Genomic DNA, 7,215 nt, shown 5'->3' with positions numbered 1-7,215 from the left:
AATCTTTGTCCCATACATGATTAATTTGGTGAAGTTTTAGTAATGCTCTATTAGTGCTCCATTAGAAAAAATCATCATAAAATTTACAGGAGTACCCAGGAGAAGCTTTGGTGGAATCATAGACTGGTTTGTGTTAGAAGGGACCTTTAAGATGTTCCAAGCCCCTGCTATAGGCAGGCACAGCTCCCTCTGGACCAGGCTGCTCACAGCCCCATGCAGCCTGGCCTGGAATGCCTCCAGGGAGGGGGCATCAACAACCTCGCTGGGCAACACGTTCCAGTGTCCCACCACCCTCACAGTAAAGAATTTCTTCCTAATATCCAGTCTAGATCTACCCCCTTAAAGTTTAAAATAATTTCCCCTCATCCTGTTGCTGCCTGCCCTCCCCAGCTTTCCTGTAGGTCCCTTCATTGTGTTTCTCTTATGCATGGGCAGGTAATGCTCGAGTGAAATACCCCACAGGCCTGCTCATTGTGCCTGGGTCGTGGTACCTCTTGCATTTTCTGGTGGCTTTGTGAGGTAGGCATAGGCAGAGGCAAATTTACAGTTGAACAGAAACTTCTGAGTTGGTCGTGGTTTGTGATGTCTGTCTGAAGAAAGAACACAGAGATCGTTATCTGCTGCTACTCACACTGAGACATTTTAAAAGCATTTGGATACAGGTTTATGTACTGGAAATTCGGCATTTTAAATTGTAGTTCTAGAATGCTTTGCCTTTATTTAAGACTGGCAGTGTTGAAAGATTGATGGGAAAAGGTATTTATCATTTAGAGATGGGAATAAAATGATGCCAAAAATACCTTGAAAACTCTTGCTGTGTTCTGTAGAAGACATCAGTGGGTGTATGCTGGGGACAGTGCACTGCTGCTACATCTGTGCATCAGGGCTTGCTCTCGCAGCAGTCACATTAACTCCTCTGTGCTCCCTGTTGGAATGCTTAGTGCTGTTCAGCTTGCTGGTGAGTAGCACTTTTTGGGTACTAGGCTAGAATTTGGGGAAGAGGTCTGGTACCTGTAATCTTCTAACTGTCCTGAGTCATACCAGAGATGTCCTTGCAGCGTGCCATCCCTGACCAGGGCAATAGCCATGACAAAGGGTATTTTCCAGGAATGTCTGTTTTCCCCGTGACAATGTCCAAACTCTGTGTCTACAACACTGCTAAGATGTTCCTCACTCACTGAGCAGGAGGGACTGCTGCTTGTTTGTTTTCAACCCTCTTTCTAGTTTTATTCTCTGTGATCTCTACTTTTATTCAGCACGTCTCTGTACCACAAAAAGTTTTGCATCCCAACAACCAACAGGATTCCATTAGTTCGCTCTCACCTCATGCATTTCAGTGTTCACAGAGAAGAAAGCTGCAAGGCGATGGGCTTTTAAAACTCATCACCTCATCCTCCGTCTGTGCTGCACTTCCCTGTCCCCCGTCCCTGGGTGTGCTGCTGCCGCCACATATAGGTGAGAGGATTGGGCTCACTTTAGTCTCCATATGCCACTGAAGCTTGCAAACTGGGTTACAGACAGTGTGATTTCATGTGAGCAGGAGGATGGCTATTTTTGCTAATTCCAATTTAGCTTTTCTTTCAGAAACGTACCTACAAGGCAGAAGCAATTTTTCTGGCCTGCTCCAGTTATTACAGAACTGCGACGAGAACATAAAGACCATCAAAGCTTCAGAACAAAACAATGGAGCTGCTGAGGGGCACTGGGGCCCCTTATGTTCAGCTTCAAATAAAACTGCAAGTTTCTCATTTGCTTGAGAAAGCTTGGCACTGTATTCCTACTGCAGTCTGTGCAGTTGTTGTTCCATCTACAAGGCTCCTTATGAAGGATGCAAATGGCATTAGGTGAGTTGAAATAAAAAAGCAGATGTGGTCAAACACTGAAAGGATTTGATTTTTTTGATTGCTTTCCCACCCACCTTTCAGTGACCAGCAACCTACCAGCATGGAAGAAGATGACACTTTGTTTTGCCTTTTGGTTTGTGGTCAAAAGCAGGTGAGCTGCTTGGTGTCAGCGTGCTCCAGTTACAGCTGGAGGACTTGAGGATTAAGCTAATGAACCCAGAGAAAGCAGTTGTCCACTGCTGGGACTCAGCTGTGCCACATGCCTCTTCCTACTTGCAGCTGTGCAAGTTCATCTCACATAACGGTGCATTTGATAAATGGCTCTGTATCTCTTCATTGGAATCAAGGTTGATTTGGAATCAGAAATTACAGGAACAGCATCATGCTGAGTCCTTGCCCACTGACACATGGCATTAAAGATAGCTGGAGAAGAATTTCAAGCCTAAGAGACCTTCAGATCTCTGTGGTTCAGCCTCTGCTTTCATTTGCTCGTGAGCAGCAGGCCTGTTGCTGGCATGGTCTTTGTGAATGTGGGTTTGTGCTTGCCAACTCTGGTCTGAGCTTAGTTTGTGCAGCTGGTCCAGGTTCATAAACGCTGTAAAAGCAGCCAAGCGTGTGGTGGTCTAATCCTTCCAGATTTAGTGAAGCCTGCATGGGAGCTTGTTATTTTGGAGATACTCTGATGAAGTCCAGGATTGTGTGTGCAGTTTTATCTGGTTTGATACAAGGTGAGGATGACATCATCTAGTCATTACCTTTTGTTAAAACAAAGTCACCAAGACTGGATATACCTGTTGGGACTTTCCATGAAAACTTCAAGCATTTATGAAGCGAGCTGTGGACTAGCAAAACACCTGCATGGCTGGGTGGCTTTTGTTTTGTTTTGTTCCCCCTCCCTGCCCTGAGATTAGTGTCTATTAGTTTGGTCCATGGGTCTGTGCTATTCTGTTCTTGGTTGTTCTCAGTGGTTCCATTTCTCTTAAGTACTGATTTCAGAGCGATTCCAGCAGCTCAATGAGGGCTGGAGGTACAGTCAGTGACCAGATGCTCATTTATCCTGTCTACATGAGAAAGAATAAACTGTCTGTGACTTTGATTTCCCTGTCCAAAGAAACCAGGTGAGGTGCCAGGCAACTTAAAGATGTTTTATGTGTATGAGAGTTTTAGCTCTGGGAGCACTGTAAGCAGTACACTTATCTGATATTTGCAGATGATGCCTAAAAGTGTGCTCTTTGGCCCTTCCTGGAGAGGGAGGTGTGTGAGGTGTGCTTGGTGTGAACCCCAGAGATGCTGTAGCCACGGCACCTAGGCCAGCCTCTCTTTAGGAGGGTTCTGGCCATCAGTACCTGCCAGTACCTGCTCATTAAACCAGAGGAACCCAGGAGCAGCTGGTACAGCTGCTACTTTGAGAAGTAGTCCCTGTTTTTGTTCTTTCAATACATGGCTCTAATCCTCCAGCACTCTGGCTACTGCCTTTGTGACAGAGCACAAATCAGCATGTGGTGCTGCCCTTGAGCTCAGGCTTTGCACAGAGCTTGTCTCGAACCCTATGGTGATTAGTTGTGTGTGTTGGTTTGGGTGGGACTGGGGGACTAGAGGTAGCAAAAAATACTGTGTGTCCAAATCAGGGCTACTCTGGAGCATCTGTCTGTACTGAGTGCACAAGCAGAATAGGGGTTTCTGGGGGTGTATGTCAGCCCTCAGGCTCAGCATCACTTAATGCTGAACTGCTGTGAAGAACCTTAATGGATGCTGCTGTTTTCTCTTGCTTCATTTTGGTTCAGTCCATTAGACAAGAACTTCTTGGTTAATAAAGAGCAAAAAAAAAAAAAAAAAAGAGCAAAGCAGTAATTAAATGAAAATATGAAGCATGCACAGCTAGAGGGCTCTTCTTAACAAAACCATGAATGTAATTTACTGTAAATGTGGCCATAAAACTGAAGAGGACCAGGAGCAGGAGGCAGCTCCTGGTATGGCAGTCAACATCTGCAGTAAAGGCAACAGAGAGTAGGAGAACCTGCAGCCATCTATCTTAGTTACACAGTGTATTGATCTCCTGTTCAACTATAACAAATTCCACTGCTTCAGGGGCATGAGCCAGCAGCAAATACCAGCAGTTACTCCAACAAGAGAATGACCCACTGCCCCCAAGGGGCAAAGGGATCCATGCTGGGACCCTGCAGGTCCTGAGGCCCCGTGGAATATGATGATGGCTGCATTTGCAGAGATCTGGGTGACTTGAGGTAAATGTTGGCAGCTGGAGCTTAGTCTGGGAGCTGTGCTCCCAGGGCTGTGGATGTGGTGGGATAGTAGAAAGATACTGCAGGATATAGGGCTGCAGGATATAGGGCTGAAACTAATAATGCCCTGCTGTGATTTCTGAGGTTTGGAAAGATTTGAGAGCAAAGACAACTGGCAATGCTGAATGATGTTGTAGCCCCCAAGTCTCTGTGCTCCCTAGGGAGAAACTGTTAGACATCGGGGATCAGCTAGAGTGGGGGGGAAGCAAAGTGAGCATGAAAGTTGGACTGAGGCTCCCGTGCCCAGCAATGGGACAAGGGGCTGAGAGGGACAGAGCCGTCACCAAGTCCTGGCATGGCACCATTTTTCCTCACTTTTTTTTTTTTTTTTTTTTTTTTTTTTGAGTGAAGACAATTTCCTTAAAACCCTTTAATGAAATTACGTTTTCAGAAAACATCTCCTAAGTGTCCTTTGTTGGAGTTGCTATGTATTTATTTGGTTTCGTTTGAAGGGCAACCAGGAAAATGTTCTTAGGTGCCTGAGCTCAAAAGGCCCTTTGGCTCAGCCCAGGGCAGTGCTGATGGCACTAGGCCTCATGGCGGCCTGCAGCTCCTCACAGCGCAGAGCTTTGCTCTGTGTGACAGCAATGGGGCCTGAGGGGACGGCATGGAGCTGTCAGAGAAGGGCTGGGGGTGAGGGAAAGGCTGTGCCCCAGAGGTGGTGGGCATGGCACAGGCTGCCCAGGGCAGGGGGCACAGCCCCAGTGCCAGAGCTCAGGGAGCACTGGGACAGCACTCTCAGCCATAGGGTTTGGGTGGTGCTGTGTGGAGCCCGGGGTTGGACTCGGTGATCCTTGTGGGTCCCTTACATTGAGGATATTCTGTGATTCTATGATTTTCATGAGGGCTTGAGTTATGGCGTGCACCAAGCCCCGCTCTCTGCTGTGAAGGTGCAGAAAGGGTTTATTATGGCAGGCGATACCCACCAGCTCCCAGGGCTCTCACCCTGTGACACTGAGTCTATGCCTGCCCTCAGGTAGAAGTACCCATGACAGCAGGCAGAATTTGGCACTGGTGATTTTTCCAGTTGCTTTGGAGAATGAACTGGTGTGCTCCAGCAGCAAAGTGGCTATGGTATTTCTAGGGATTTCCAGCACTGCCTGTCCACGGCCCTCGATTTGATTTCTGTGTCCTCTCTGCTTTTTTGTAGGTGAAACCAGCCAGAAAAGGATGAATGATCCCTAATGGTAGTTTTCATACGTTCTTTTGAAGTAATTCTTTTACAGCACAGCAATAGAGACCAAAACGCATTCAGCTTGAGAGATAATAGCACATAAAAATAACTAAAAAGTTAGTGCATTGACTGTTCGATGCTTAGATAGAAAGTAAAAAAATGAAAGTAATTCTCCTGATAGCTTGTAAGAGCGCTGATTGATGCAGCTGTCTTTTCACTGCCATTTTCAAAAGCCAGAGCTATGCTTTTTTTAGGATTACTTTGATAAACGGATGTTTTGTTAAAATCCCACTGAGCTGTTTTTTGACTGCTGCCTTATTCCTAGCTGATGTCCACAGGACGGCAGGATTTGTGCTGCTGGCGCTACGAATGACAACATCCCTCACCTCTCTCACTTGCCTTTAATCATGCTCTCCTGTTCTCATCACTATGGCCCTGCCGTCCTATTTCACAAGCTTTGCTGTCACAAGGCAGTATGCCCGCTCCCACCTGAAAGCACCTGGCTTGGAAGCACCTGAAATATGCTGGATGCTATCAGTTTCTGTTGGAGACCAGGTGCTCAGGAGCTGTAGGGTTGGGACTCTCCTCTCATTATCATCCCAAGTAGAGATCTGGGGATCGAGGAGCAGTTCTTAAGTTCTAATGCTAGTGTAGAACTCCCGTGTTGCGGTAGACAAGTCCTTGAATCTCTGGCATTTGAGTTTCTGTATACAACAGATAGGAAATAAGGATGGAGAAAACTTCACACTCAGAGACTCAAGGATCAGCTTGGGGCTGTTCATGAGACACTTGGAAATTACAGGCAGCAATTACAGTGGCGGAAGGGAAAATGATAGAGGATCTATTCATCCGTGGGCTTCTAACTATTGATAATGCTGTGTTTGAGGAAGGTAATTGCTCTTCAGAGGGAAACAGTCTCTAAGAAATAATTCCTGATGGCTCGTGTTTTCTTGTCTTTTTTTTCTCTCAGGCATGTGCACACAGCCTGTAGCTGCCAATAACCCATTCTTAGTGCAGGGTAATTTCTGTTTTAATGATCTCACAGATCTCACAGCAATGTTTCCCATCACTTGTTCGATTTATCAAGAAATATTTAATTTCCTGTGTAATAGCACAGCTGATTCTCATGAGGTTGCTGAATTACACTTACATTTTTGGAAGATGAATGAAAAATACAAAGATTGGTAAAAACTAAAATGTTACTTACAGTCATGAAGAGCCAAAGGCAACGATTCAGCCTCATTAGATGGGTATGAACAATCTCTTCCAATGTTGGCTCCTGTTCCTATATAACTGCTGATGGGTTTTACCTGATTTGCAGTGATTTCAGGAGTGAGCTTTAACCTCCCTACATAATCTAGATTAATTGGTCTGTTTTTACATGGGCGAAGAATACTGCAAATCCACAACGATGTAACAAGATGGAGGTAGGGACCCTGTACAAACCCCAGGGATGCGGTGCTCATAGCAGCAGCATCCATGCTGAGAGGCAGTGGGCTCAGCACTAAGAAGCTGGCAGCTCCCCTCTTACTTCTTGTCCAGCACAGCTCCATTGGCTGTCCCTCTCCCTCCTTTCTCCTGTCTATCAGGGAAACAATTCTGTGTGTGTTCTGGCAGGCAGGAGCTGTCAATCAGTGTCCACAGGTGGTGTGTCTGGCCCAGCTGCAGCAGGAGCTGGGCACTGGCTTTGGCTGGAGCTCATTTCAGCGAGATGCAGAGGTGAGGGCAGACGTGTAGGACTTGACTGGGATTATGAACTGGAATAGTTTCTCCTTTGGTTCCATGTCGCCTAGCATGATTAGCAAACCTCCACATTCAAGGCAGTAACATTTCTCTGTTTGCAGCGTGATTGATTTTTTTCTTAATGTCTCTCTTCAGTCAGTAGCAAAACTTCCTG

Source organism: Tetrao urogallus (assembly GCF_951394365.1).
Source record: "Tetrao urogallus genome assembly, chromosome: 2".
NCBI lineage: Eukaryota > Metazoa > Chordata > Aves > Galliformes > Phasianidae > Tetrao > Tetrao urogallus.
This window is presented reverse-complemented; position numbering follows the sequence as displayed.